Source organism: Bradysia coprophila (genome assembly GCF_014529535.1).
Source record: "Bradysia coprophila strain Holo2 chromosome X unlocalized genomic scaffold, BU_Bcop_v1 contig_117, whole genome shotgun sequence".
Taxonomy (NCBI): Eukaryota; Metazoa; Arthropoda; class Insecta; order Diptera; family Sciaridae; genus Bradysia; species Bradysia coprophila.
In genome coordinates, this window is record NW_023503292.1 from 2965083 (window position 1) to 2980471 (window position 15389).

General features: G+C 39.0%; 1 long non-coding RNA gene across 1 annotated transcript; it reads left to right on the top strand.

Annotated features, from left to right (window-relative positions):
- Positions 1–13352: 13352 nt before the first annotated feature.
- On the top strand, positions 13353–14998 carry LOC119067061. The gene is made up of 3 exons (XR_005085851.1): positions 13353–13404; positions 14370–14371; positions 14926–14998. It is a non-coding gene; the product is annotated as an uncharacterized LOC119067061 (long non-coding RNA).
- Positions 14999–15389: the final 391 nt, after the last annotated feature.

The window sequence follows — 15389 nt, forward strand, 5'->3', positions numbered from 1 at the left end:
AGAGATTGAAGGTTTTAATCAAAAATAGATCCGATTTTTTAGCTGCAACGCATCCATTTGTCAAGTCGTGATTCAATCATCACTTTTTTTAGATGTCGGATTTGGGCTTGTTGATTGGCAATGGCAACTCCGAATCCGATCAGAAACTTGTGAAAGTATAATGGTCTCATCAAAGGCCAGAGTTCAAAATTAAATACGCGTGATAAAATTAAATAATAGAATTCCATTTCCTACGCATTATAAGAACCTCTTTTTCTTGGATGAACTCTCATGGTTCTATTGGCAAGAAATTGATTTTCCGTGGTAATATTAAAATGAACGTTAAAATCGCGTTACATCTTTACGTCGAATTTTTTTAAAACATTGGTCGTTTCAAAGCAATCCAACAGCTTAGAAGCCAAACGAGCAATACGACAATACAACAATTAATTGAAATGAATATTTAAATCGAATTGTTCTTTTAAATAATTTGTGAAACAATTCAGATATAACTTTTGACATCAACACCAAACATAATATTATTGTACGTCTTACATGTACACCATCCTACGTCTTAAACGTAAATCATGCTACGGCTAAAACGTACATTTCGACGATGAGACCAATGGTTGAGTTATCAGTACATTCAACGTATTATCTGTACATTTTTCGTTTTATGCGTACATCACTACGTCTAGTACGTAGAATGTACGTCTAAAATGTAGATTTTGTACATCTTGAACGTACATCCGAAATTTCCTTTTTTTGCGTGTATGCTGTGTAGTAAAGCAACCTCATTTAATTGGGCAGCACATTTATTGTTAAAATAAACTAGGCCCCACCTCTTGGGTGGGTCAGGCCCCTTGACTGGCTTTTTTCTATAATTCCAGTCTTAGTTTTCTAACCATTTTTAAATGAGATCACAAAATTAAAGTCACATGAAAAGGTGATGTCTCTTTTATTCAGAAAACAGCAGTCATCACATGCTTCATTTTACTCATATTTATTTAATTTCCTGAAGAAACAAAAAGAGCTATGAGTTGAAGGTCCAGCGAGCGATGTCTTACTCCTAATATGAGGCTGAACAGGTGGCGCATTTCTTGCCTACCTCTTTAAAAAAAACTCATGTGAATTACGGCCCTCGCTTCACTCTGGCAAAATTCACACTCGTGCAAACACTTTAGGAACGAAAAAATTTCTTTTAAGAACACGATTTCACGCAAAAATTGTCGTATATCGCAGATTACCAGTAGGGTGTAGCGGTTTTTACAAAATGTGTTAGTTCTTTTAAGGCTCAGCCGGAAATCCACTCAGCTGGTCCATCTGATCATTTTATGGAAAAAAAAAATTCAAACTTTGATTTTGTGCTGCCGCCAGATCGATTTTTGAAAATTTCGTCGTTTTCGGCCCACGTCACATATATCGATTTTTTACGGTGGGCTCGGTGTACATAAAAAGTTGAGTCAACATGGTAATCTAATCTCCAGGCTTCACAGATTATTTTATAAAAAGATCAAGTCTAAAAAATATTTTTTGAGTTCATGACTGATCGTCAAAGTTCCCCGATGGTGATTTTGAGACTTTAATCTCGCCTCGAAATTGGATGAAAATGTGCAAAAATGTAAAATAAACTTTAAGTGTGCTAAATGGACCGCGGTGAGTCAAATACAACATCTGATTTGATTTGGGACACCTAAATTTGATATTTATCTGACAAAAAGTTGTGTTTTTGGTACATGGAATATTGTTGGCGAAAGTCGAATAACCTCAAATTAATAATTTTTTAGCTTAAAATGTATTCCCAGGTTCTGACAGTGCGAAACCTTCAATTTTAAGCGTTTTCTAAGCCAGAATTTCACAACTCGTCAAATAAGAAATTTTTCTGGAAATCCGTTGCAAAAATGTCGTCGTATAACAAGTTATGTTTACAATTACTCCAAACTCACTACTCCAATATCATTCTCTGTCAATTAAAACAAACAATTTGAAAATCTGGTAAAAATTACTCAAGTTATCGCGCAGTAACAAGAGAAAGCGTCTATGTAGAATTTCTCCCATCTGGTTGTTCGAACGTTATCCATCTGCAAACTCAGCCTCAAGAGTTTCAATCTTCGTCGATTAAAACAAAATCTTTGAAAATCGGATAAGAATTATGGAAGTTATCGCGGTAACAAGTATAAAAATCTCTTGAGAATTACTCCCATCTCATTACTCCAATATTGCCCATCTACGAACTTAACCTCATGATTTTCATTCTCTGTCGATTAAAACCATAATTTTGAAAATCGGTAAAGAATTACTCGAGTTGTCGAGTCCAAAAGGAAAAGCGTCTATGTAGAATTTCTCCCATCTCGTTGTTCTAACATTATCCATCTGCAAACTCAACCTCAAGAATTTCAATCTTCGTCGAATAACACAAAAAAATTGAAAATCTGATAAGAATTAGGGAAGTTATCGCGGTAACAAGGAATAAAATTCTCTTAAGAATTACTCCCATCTCATTACCCCAATATAGCCCATCTACGAACTTAACCTCATGATTTTCATTCTCCGTCGATTAAAACCAAAATTTTGCAAATCGGTAAAGAATTACTCGAGTTATCGAGTCCACAAGTGTACGGACGTTTTCTGTATTTAACGTTTTTTGCCAATGTAGAACATTTTCAAAATATCAAAGTGAACTTAGCGTTACGGACATTTAAGGGTATTTTCTTTCATAAGACCCTGACTTTCAGTCAAGGGAATTATAAACGAATTGGGATTACCCGAATAAGAAATTAATTTTCGAAACATTGTTGAGCAATGCTGACCAAACAGATAGAGCGCGCTTACTTGCATCATCCAAAAACGAATCGTCAAAGTGGTTGCAAGTGATACCGTCGTCTGAGTTGGGACTACTTTTGAACAACAATACAGCTCGAATTGCGATTGCCATACGTTTGGGAGGAAACCCGCAGTAGCAAGCGTGGTGTTTTAATGCTAAAAACCTTCAAACGAAGCCACAACGAATTATACATTGCCACATATAATGCCAGAACATTGTCGTCAAGATAAAAAATGCAAGAAATGGAAGAAGAGCTAGAAAAGATAAAATGGGATGTTGTGGGAGTGAGCGAAGTGAGAAAACCTGGAGAGGAATGCCTGAAATTACAATCAGGGCATACATTCTTCTACCGAGGAAGTGACAGTCAGATGCTGATGCACGGTGTCGGATTGTTCATAAACAAGTGGTGGTCGGATCGCATAACTCACACGAAAAGCATATCCGATCGAGTGATATATTTAAGCCTGAAGATAAATAACAGATACAGTGTCAAATTAATTCAGGTTTACGCACCCACGTCCACCCATGATGACGAAGAAGTAGAAAGATTCTATGAAGATGTCGAGAAAGCTCTGGACGAAAACCCATCACATTACCAATATCTAATCGGTGATTTCAATGCTAAACTGGGAAAACGAGAAGAAGACTCCGAAGTTTCTATTGGTAGTTTTAGCAACGACCAAAGAAATGAGCGTGGAAATACTTTACTCAACTTCCTACAGCAACACAATTTGTACGCAATGAATTCATTTTTTTGCAGGAAAGCCTCAACGGAAATGGACTTGGGCTAGTGCAGATGGTGTAACGAAAAATGAGATCGATTACATCATAACTGGCTGTAAGTCAACCGTTAAGAACGTTACGGTCCTAAACAGTTTTTCAACAGGTAGTGATCACAGAATGGTTCGTGCAAGAGTCACGATAAATACCAGATTTCAAAGATCACAACTAGTTCAAAAAAGTGAAAGGATTACAACGGCTTTACACACAAAATGAAGAATTTGCTACGAAAATGACTGCCGAATTAGATAACGTCAACAATCAATTGAATCTAACTGCAATATAAAAGTCTTACGGAGAAAAATGACAAACGCCAAAAAAGAAATCTTCAAATTACGAGACAAAACAGGAACGATCCAAACGGATCGAAATGCGATATTAAACATTGCAACAGAATTTTATGAGAATTTGTTTTCTTCAGCAAGACAGAGTCCAACGGAAGAAACCGAAGATATACCAATAATAAGAAACGTGGGATCGGAGGATATGCCCGTCATAACTGTTGATGAAGTCAAGGCCGCAGTAGCCGAGATGAAAAACAAAAAGTGTCCCGGAGAAGATGGTGTTCCAGTGGAAGCCATTAAACTAGGTGGAGACTCCTTATTTTTATTTATTTATTTATTATTTATTTATTTAAGCCAACGGCTGACACCTACTGGCTGTAATTTACAACATAAGAATTTGCAAATAGAATAAGGTAAATTCATTAAGCAAAACCGGAGGTGAAATTCGGCCCAGTCGACCCGTCGGAGCCTCGTTTCGCCTTTTGCTTCGTCACTTGATTGAAACTGATCGATCGCGTTCTATTTCGGAAATTCGCGGTCCAGCAGCGCACAACAGTCCACGTTCCATACACAGAATGATCGGGTAACCGGTCCATGTAAACAACTCGCATGATCCTCCATTCGTGTGATCGGTCCACGCAGTCAATATGGAATAAGAAAAGAGCAATTCTTAGAAAGTACAGTCAAGAAGACGTATGACAAGAACTATGAATAACGGCCGAAAGTGAAACTGATCAGGTGGCAGAAAGAATAAATCCATGCCTTCTTAACGTCTGACTCGTCAGATGCATAGATTTAACCGACGATCGAAAAGCGAACCGAGTAGTGGACGGGGTGAAAAGGTGTGCGAGCACATTGAAGACTCTTGACAAGTAATTGATTGGCTCATATAGCCCGTAATTTACGCGGTGACTTTCAATGACCAGGTACCCAGTGTTGCGTAAAGGCCTGACTGGCTGATTAACACTCAACTTTGAGCGCAAACTGGGCGAGTCTACGCGGTCGCTGAGGACATCAAAGACAAACATTGCTGACAAATTGAGTCGTCTTCGTGCCAGTGATTCGATCTGGATCGACTCACACCTGCTCTCATACGAAGGAAGTTTGAAATTCTCATCCCTCTTAACGGTCCTCCTCAACGCGTATATAAGGAAGTTCTTCTGCACGGACTCGATTTTGTCACTATAGTTCTGGTAGTACGGAGACCAAACTACCGAGGCGTACTCAAGATGAGACCTGACATGAGCGAAGTAAACACTCTTAAGGGCTGCCACACTATGAAAATCTTTACAGATTCGCTTCACAAATCCAAGCATCGAGTACGCTTTAGCTACAATGATATCCATGTGCCTGTTAAACGACAACTCCTCAGTGAGTGTTACTCCTAGATCGCGAACCTCCACAGCCCGTTTCAAGACAGAGCCGGCCACCTCATAATCAAATCGCAACGGTTTCCGTTTTCGAAAAAAGGACATAGTGACGCATTTACTAACGTTGAGTTCCAGCGCATTCGCTTCAAACCATCGATTCAGAGCAAGCAAGTCTCTCTGAAGAGCGATGCAGTCTCTCAGCGTTTTTACCTCTCGGTATAATTTGAGGTCATCAGCGAACAACGAGCACTTTGAGAACCTGACTGTTTCCATGACATCGTTTATAAAGATCAAAAACAAGAGCGGACCTAAGTGGCTCCCTTGAGGAATACCAGAAGTCACTAAAAACGACTGTGACTTCCACCCCATCAACTTGACATATTGTTTACGATCAGACAGATACGATCGCAACCACCCCAACAGTGAAGAGTGCACTCCAAGTTCTCTAAGCTTACAAAGGAGAGAATCATGTTGAGCCCTGTCGAACGCTTTGCGCACATCCGTGTAAACAACATCCATTTGATTACCTCTTTCCATCACCCGAATTGCTTCGTGTACGAAATCAATCAAATTCGTCGACGTCGATCGACCCTTCATAAAGCCGTGCTGCGTTACCGAAATAATGGGTCTAAGCTTCTCTGTCAGAAGATTGCACACAACGGATTCAAACAGCTTGCCAAACGTAGGAAGAATTGCTACACCTCTATAACATTCTACATCTGACCGTGAGCCACTTTTCAAAATCGGAACTACGTACGATTCTTTCCAACGAGTTGGAAACGTCGATGACAAAGATAGATTAAAGATGAAATGCAGTGGCGTGGTTAGTGCAGTCGAACAATTCTTCAACAAAAGCGGTGAAATATTTCCGGGTCCGCCTCCCTTCGATACGTCCACACTTTTTAGAGCTGTCACGATCTGTTCTTTGCTCAGTGATAACGTTCCAATGTCGATACATTTCCTCAGTCCGAACTCTCTAGTCTCGTCTCGAGAGCCTTCAACAAAAACGTCTTTGAAAGACTCAGCAAATAAGTCGCATTTACCTTGCATTGTCATAGCCCGATCCTCGCCGCGATGCATTAAGCTCGGGTAGCCAACTGTCTTCCTCATGACATTTACGTACGACCAAAATTTGGATGGGTCCGAAGTCAGACTCTCCTCCGTCTTCTTAATGTATGAGTCATAAGCGCGTGACTGTGCAGCAGTGAACTGGTTCCTTAATGCGCAATAATTTAAGTAACACCCTGTGCATCCAGGGTGTTTCATTGAATTAACACAGTCCCTGTACTTCTTATGCGCCTTAGACTTCCTGTTCTTTAGCGTCAGCAGGGCCTTGCTGTACCATGGCGGATGGCTGTTCGAACCTTTCTTCTTGAATGGTACAAAGCGGTTGAAACCATCGGTCAGTAACTCATAAAAACGGTCAGTGACACTGTCAACGTTCAAAATTCCAGAAAGTTCGTCCTCCCAGTCTACTGAAGACAAGTAATCGTTGAGTTTACCAAAGTCCGCTTTCCTAAAATTGAATTCATGTTCGTCATAATTGAACTCAACAATATCATCAGAATCAATAGAGAATTCAATCTATAACGGCTCGTGGTAACCATCAACTCTTGCCATTGGCGAGTATGAATTTCTAACTACAACATCGCCAGGGTCACTACAGAAGACCAAATCCAACACGTTGCCTTGGTAGTTAAGATTAGCGTTTATCTGATTTAACCCGGCACCAAGCAGACTGTAAAGCAACTCGGCGTTAGCGCAAAGGCAATCACGGCTTTGTTTAATCAATGTCTCCAATGGGAAGAAGTACCAGAAGCCTGGGAAAATGCGGTAATTACATTGCTGCATAAAAAAGGAGACATAACAAAGCTGGAAAATTACCGACCCATAAGCCTATTGTCAACACTCTACAAGTTGTTTATGAAAATCATTACGTTGAGGTATACTTCTGCTAAATGTGTAGAATAATTAAAACAAAATTCCTTAGTTTGCCAACGTTTCGGCTCTATTCCGAGCCATCATCAGGACATTTATTCAAAATCAAAAAAGATGAAACATTTTTGTCAATAAACAATTCACATAAACACAAAAAAAAATTAAGCCTATCAAAAAAACCTCACATATCGCTGAAGTAAATTTTATTCTGAAACATTAAGACAGAAAACTAAACATTTTACGGTCTGAGAAATATAGACTTCGGGTTTTTTAGAGACATTGTTATTTTTCTAATTCTCTCAATTACCATTTGAAATAACATGCGAAATGAGAGAATACAGAAAAACGATGATGACTCTTAAAATACTATATTTCTTCGACTGTAAACATGAAATTCAGTCTCTCCTATGTTGTCAACATTGCAATGTCTAACACATGTCCAAGGTCTTTAATTTGTGCTAGATGAAGTACTTTTTCACCAAGCGATCAGCGTAACCTGCCAATTAAAATATCTTGAAATTGTCAATTGCGATCCACTTGTCAACGGAAAATACATAAACAAATTCCTTAAGCAATTGTAGCACTTGGCCTGTGAGTAAGAGTGATTTTTAAGATTGATTTTTTATTTGTTGCGCCTAATGAACAGCCTTTGTTATGATATTTCAAATCAAGTAAGACGTATCATACGGAACAAAGGACATGAAATAAGTTGGAATAATTCAAAACTAATCATGAGAGAAAACAATCACCATCTAAATAAAAGAAGGTTTGACAATTCAACAACATCCTGGTACATTGATGAATATAGATGAAGGTCTCATTTTAAGCATCACTTGGAAACCAATAATACCAAAAATATCAGCATTTAAACAAAAAGCAATATTAAGGTACATTCGACCACTGTTTCGATCTGTGAGAAACTTAAATATGTCTTTAACATGTTACATTAATTTCAACTTCAAAAATGCCTTTTATGCCTTTAATACGATGCTCTAGTAACACTATATCAATTTGCACATTTTAATTGGTTTTTTGAATTCGTATTTGATTCGATCGTCATACGAAAATAAATAAATTTGCACACGAACAAGTATAGCGAATCATAATCGAAATGAAATTCCAATTTGTCACTAACACTATACTTGCAGACAAAACGATTTACCTTTGTACGAAAAGACCGATGTACGATTCGAAAGAAAATATTATTTTTTTCTGCGCTTCTTTCCATATTTTTAGCCCCGTACGAAGTACAAAGGGGCTTAAAGGATTACGATGCCGTGTGTAATTGATGGAATTCGAAGCAGACGGTAAGGGCAAAGTGTTTGCCTATGTTCATAGATGACGAATCCGCAATAAAAATTTTGTCTGTCCTTCTGTCCGTCTGTCACGTCGATATCTTGAGTAAATCAAATCCGATTTCAAATTTATTTTCCCCTGAAAGATGGTCGAAATAGTGAGGCTAAGTTCGAAGATGGGCATATTCGGGTCGGCCCTTCGTGAGTTGGGCCAACTAAGTGATTTAAGGTCTTGTGGTGATATTTGTGGCAAAATAAACGATGGAAATCTAAATGGCACGGCAAATGGTATTGTTAATACCAACCCAGGAAAAAAAAGTTTTTTAAAATCGGGTGAGTGGACCGTGAGTTAGGGCCTTAGAAGTGAAAGGCTACTTGGCCTATGTGTATTTTGCATATAAGTCGAGTAAATTTGATCTGTTTTTCCTAATTTTTGTTTCATTTAAAAGGTAATCGAACACCGAATAGAATGTTGTTGAAAAAAAAATTGGGTCCTTGGACTAAGGCCACTACTAGGGCCCTATGTGTATTTTACATAGACCTCGAGTAAATTTCATTCGTTTTTCGTAATTTTTGTTTGATTTGGGAGGTAATCGAAGGCCGAATAGAATGTGGTTGAAAAAAAATTAAATTTGGGTCCTCGGACTAAGGCCGGTACTAGGGCCCTATGTGTATTTTACAGATATACCTCGTGTAAATTTCATCCGTTTTTCGTAATTTTTGTTTCATTTGGAAAGTAATCAAAGGCCGAATAGAATGTAGTTGAAAACATAGCTAACGCCGACCCGTACGAAACACCTATTTGTATCAAAAGCCTTTACTGTGAAACTCTTCATTTATTTTACTTCATTTTCTACTAAAAAGCTATTCGCCCTTTAAAATCACTTACATTATCCACTCTTTGCCTTGTTATCATATACAAATAAATTGCCGGAGGCAATATAGACAGCCCCGTACGAAGTCAACTTTCATAAATTCCTATTTAAACAGCTATATACCGCTATATTTACCTATATTTTCCTATAAATAAACATTTCACAGATGAATATGCTATTATATAGTTCTATATGCCTGTATATAGCTCAATATAGGTGAATATAGATATATATAGATGTCCATATATGGAATGCCTGAAACACCCCACACACATAACAAATTATTTCCATGTTAACAGAAACTCTCTACAGTCTTCGACATTTCAAATGTCTCACTGTCAAATTTTTCTGAGAATTTCATTGTGTCATTGCGAATTCACAATGACATTCTTTGAAAAAAATGACAGTGAGACATTTGAAATGTCGAAGACTGTAAGTACCATTTTTCCCAAGATATATCACTTTTATTAAAATCCAATATGGCCACCGGAAGCCATTTTGTTAGGAGACCTGAAATAGTACTGACGATTCACATTTATTAATACCTTTCAAACAAACAAAAATTCATGAAATTCGGTCAAAATTTACTCGAGATATTGACAAAATACTCCACGTTCACTGTACGGCCAAGTAGCCAGATAAGAGCTCACTCCAAGAGACCTAGCTCACGCTCCGGTGAACATAATTTCATAAACTTTTTTTTTCCCTGATTGGTACGGTCAATACCTATCTAAAAAAGCGAAAACAGACGAAATATGTTCAAATTTAGCCGACCTACAAGCAAAAGCTGCTTGCCGCCCTGTGCCTGGTTCACACCAAGGGGTCTAACTCACGAGTCGGTCATCCGATTTCCATAAACTTTTTTTTTGTCGATCGGTATTGTAACCTTTCATTTGCCGTATCACGTACAAGTGTGCCGTTTAAATGTCCTGAGATGTCTTCGAAAAACCCTAAAGCACCTATTGAGCTACAGCTCGGGAGGGATCGACCCAAAATCGCCCATCTTCGAACTTAGCCTCTCTTTTGATATTACCAAACAAGGAAAAGAAGAATTTTAGAAATCGGATGTGTTTTACTCAAGTTATCGTGCAGACAGATCGAACGACGTTGTCAGGGCGATAAATGAAGTTCCCAACAAACGCTCAACTGGCGTCGACAACGTGCCAGTTAGTCTACTCAAAGCCACCTCAGTGATGATTGCACCGTTAATTGCATTTTGCTTGAACTTAGCCATTCGGACAGCGTTCTTTCCGGATGCATTATTGAAAGGACGTCTTAAGCTAATTCACAAATCTGGCGATTGCGATATTGAGAATTTCCGTGGACTGACCATCTTGCCAGCTTTGTCAAAGATTTTTGAATACCTCTTGGCTGCACAACTTACTGGATACCTGAATGATATTGGATTTTTTGTCAGCGACCAATTTGGCTTCCTCAAGAAATTTAGCTGTGTCAACGCTGCCCATCAACTAGTCGACTTTCTCAAGCTCAACTTCCGGAGGAGTTCTGGGAAACGAAAGAAATATTGCGCCTGCATCTTCGTAGACTTGAAACGGGCATTCGATACGGTAGATCCAATAAGACTTGAGCGTAAACTATTACGTGTCGGATTGTCAGCACATGCCGCTAAGCTCATTCTCAGCTACTTACACAACCGTAGCACGGCTGCAGTCATTGGTGAGAATTCCAGCATATTCCGACGAATCCTGGTTGGTGTCGCTCAAGGATCTGTTATGGGACCTCTGCACTTCATCATCTACATGAACGACATACTTCGACTGTCATTTCTGGGCAAGATCCTACTGTACGCTGACGACACTGTCTTGTATTATGCTGCTGACTCTGCTGAAGAACTTCAACGGATTATGCAACACGACATTACGTTGCTATATAAGTGGCTATGCCGGAACGTATTGACAATGAATACAGGTAAAACGTGTTACATGACATTCGGACGAGCAAGTAACCTCCCAGACTTCAGCATTGTTGTCGACAACGATGAAATTAAACGAGTGCGGTCGTACAAATATCTTGGTCTGGTTCTAGACGAAAATCTGACCTTCGACAAGCATGTCGACCACTTTAAGAAGATGATTCGGCCATTTATCCCGCTTATGTGGAGGAAAAGCAAGTTCATTCCGGCTGACAAACGTAAACAACTGTACTTCTCCTATGTCCAAAGCCACTTGTCTTACATGCTGCCAATATACAGTCTTGGCAACAAAACTAAGCTCAATGAACTGCAAATTCTTCAGAACGGCTGCATTAAGGCGCTATTTCGACTACCCAGGAGAACCTCCACGACCTATCTCTACAGCACCAGCATACTTCCGCTCGGGCAGCTAGCTTTTGTTGATCGAGTCACGCATCTCCACAAAATGATTAAAATGATGACAAAGCATAGCTTCGACATTAGGCTCAACCGTACTGTTTATCAACGCTCGTCGAGGAGAATGAGTCAAATCTATAATTCACAACTTCATCCCACTCTCCGACAGTCAATCAACGAGTACAATAGACTTATCTCCGAGCTACGACAGTGCAACAACATTGATGTTTTTCGGACAAAGGTGAAGCTTAAAGTGATGGTTGAGAGTGATGAGTTTGGACCGGTGTCACCTTTTTATTTTATAAACTGAGAACGGTGTCTTAATCAGTGATATTTAACTGTGATATGACTAGTCAAAATGCTTCTTTCTTTCTTTTATGTTTTTGTTAAACCATATTAATCCTATATGACCTGTGATATCATCATCAAATGAGCGTATTCTATTATTTGTAAAATCTTTATTTTTATTTATTTTGACGTAATGTAATCTTTCTATTGTAAGAAAAATTTGCTATATGAGCCCTATTTCTTGCCCTATTTTGTACTTCACACTAGTGTAAAAAGAAGTGATAATTAAAACTATATTTAAAAAAAAAACAGACGGACGGACGGACTAACGGACATTTTGTTTTCACTGATTTGGCATCTATGGACAACCACAATAGGTTTCCCCTTACTCAGGGAATCCAATTTGACGTGTTACAAACGTATGCATAAACCTATAAGACCCCACTACTTCGTGCGGGTCTAAAAAAATTTAAATTTGGGTCCTCGGACTGAGGCCGATACTAGGCCCTATGTGTATTTGTACTCAATAAATTAAAATTTTAGGGCTATTTGAAATTTTTGTTACATTTGAAAGTAACGTCGTACGGGGCTTCGTAATTGCGCTATGCGCAATTTCTAAGATGTACACATTTCATAATAATTTTGCTTTAACTACATTAACGGGCGCAAAAGGCTTACGGTCAAAGTAGGGTGACAGACGAACTAGGGTCACCTACGCAATATATATACGAGGCTCAGTCGCAGCAAACGCTCCGACTGTTCTGATGGCTTGTTTTAAACTGTTTAGGCTCAAAAATTTGGAAGTTGTATGTAGGCGGCTGCACAGTTCGAGCCTCAACCAGGCCAGAAAAAAAAATTGGTTGTCAGACTCGTACACAAATACACAGCTGGTTGAATCGATTCATAAAAAATCTGGGATGGTTGTGTGTGTAGAGCTGTCACACGGCTTACCGTTCAAGTCATTGTTGCAGGGAGCCCACTCCTCCTTGATTCCATAAATATCCTTGATTTTCAAAAATCCTCCTAAAACCTCCTTAATCTCCTCAAACTCCTTATTTTTAGTTTCACTTTAGGTTTCATGAGCTTTTTTTGGTGAAGTAAGCGAGGAACGGTTTTGAATACAATTTCAAATGTGACCAGCTGGTTCAAAATAACGTATGCACACCAGTTCGGTTTAGCGATTGTATGACTTTGGAAAGTCAAAAAAAATTCGAATTCATCAAATTTAATCCAAAATCTCATATTTTAAAACTCCTGAAATGCTCCTTAAAAAGGAGGCCGAATTTTGAGTGGGCTCCCTGTTGTTGGGAGCTGCCGGTATTCTACTCCTACTGCGCTTTAGTGGATTTTAGCACTGTTGTAGGTACTAAGGCGCAATATTCAAAAATCCGTAAAATACTTAGAAGACGTGGTTCGGAATTCACGTTAAGCATGTGGGCCCTGTTGATGAAGTCAAGGCCGCAGTAGCCGAGATGAAAAACAAAAAGTCTCCCGGAGAAGATGGTGTTCCAGTGGAAGCCATTAAACTGGGTGGAGACTCCTTATTAAAGGCAATCACGGCTTTGTTTAATCAATGTCTCCAATGGGAAGAAGTACCAGAAGCCTGGGAAAATGCGGTAATTACATTGCTGCATAAAAAAGGAGACATAACAAAGCTGGAAAATTACCGATCCATAAGCCTATTGTCAACACTCTACAAGTTGTTTATGAAAATCATTACGAAGAGGAACACTAACAAGTTCGACTTCTACCAACCTGTTGAACAAGCTGCTTTCAGATCTGGTTTCAGCACAAACGACCATTTGCAGGTGATGAGAACGCTTATTGAGAAGTGTCGTGAATACAACATCGACATAGTCTTGCTATTCATAGACTTCGAAAAAGCTTTCGATTCAGTGGAAACATGGTCGATATTGGACGCATTAGACGAATGTAGAGTAGACTCAAGGTACTCCAACACAATTCGATATGTGTACAAAAATGCTACTTCATGTATAAAACTTCATAAGAGCACGGAGAAATTCAGAATTGGCCGAGGTGTAAGGCAGGGTGACACCATTTCACCGAAATTATTCACGGCGATTCTGCAGAGTATTTTTAGGAAGTTAAACTGGAGTAAAATGGGAATAAAGATAAATGGAGAGTACCTGAGCAATCTCCGCTTCGCTGATGACATTGTACCGATAGCAGCGAATCTAGGTCAGGCTCAGCTTATGCTACAACAGTTAAGTGAAGAGGCGAGCAAAGTTGGCCTCAAGATGAACTTATCGAAAACAAAAGTCAAGACCAACATCGGGGACGATAGAGAAATCAAAATTGGTGACACTGTCATTGAACGAGTCGACAGCTATGTATATCTAGGACATAAACTGAAGTTAGGTCTGGACAACCAAACTGCAGAAATAAGACGTAGGATTGGTCTTGCATGGGCAGCGTTCGGAAAACTCAGACTAATTTTCAAAAGCAAAATGAATAATAGTCTGAAACGCAAAGTTTTCGACGATTGTGTCCTTCCAGTGCTCACTTATGGAGCGGAAACGTTAACTTTAACAAAAGCATCCGAAGATAAATTGAGAGTGACACAAAGAGCCATGGAACGGAGTATGCTTGGAATAACACTCAGAGACAGAATGACGAATCAATGGATTCGACAACAAACCAGGGTCGTTGATGTCATGGAAAGAATAGCATCTCTGAAATGGAGCTGGGCGGGACATATTGCAAGAAGGACAGACGAACGTTGGACCAAAAAGATCATGAACTGGCGACCATATAAAAGACGAGCTATAGGTAGACCACCAGAGAGATGGACAAACGGAATTAAGAATATTGCAGGTACAAACTGGCAGCAAATGGCAATGGATCGTACGAAATGGAAAGAAGTTGGAGAGGCCTACATCCAGCAGTGGATCGAAACAGGCTGAAAAAGAAGAAGAAGAAGAAGAAGAAGATGTGGGCCCTAGTGTTAGGTCATTACAATACCATGTAAAAGTACCTTCACTAGCTATAGCAGCAAATGGTAGCCGAATCTGTCACTTAAAATGTGTCCTCCCGGTTGAACAATAACCATACGCTATTATTATTATTAGAGGAGCCGTAGAACAATTGTGTGCTTTTCTCCTAATGTTGCTCACTTTTTCCAGAAATTACTCACTTTTTGGTCCAGAAATCAACTTAAAAAGACCACTTATGCGACATTCCTTTCAAATTTTAATTGATTCTTATTATTGGCACTGTGCAATGATATACTAGAGGTAATACAACACAAAATTGTAATCCACATTGTGTGAAAAAATCTTTGGGCGAAAAAGTAATAATGATAATACGTTGTGGTTGTATGCTCTGCTCATTGTTCATACACTCTTTTTTTAAGAACGATTTGTGAGTTTAAAACAATTTTTCAAGGTCAAAAAAATTCGGCTTTTAG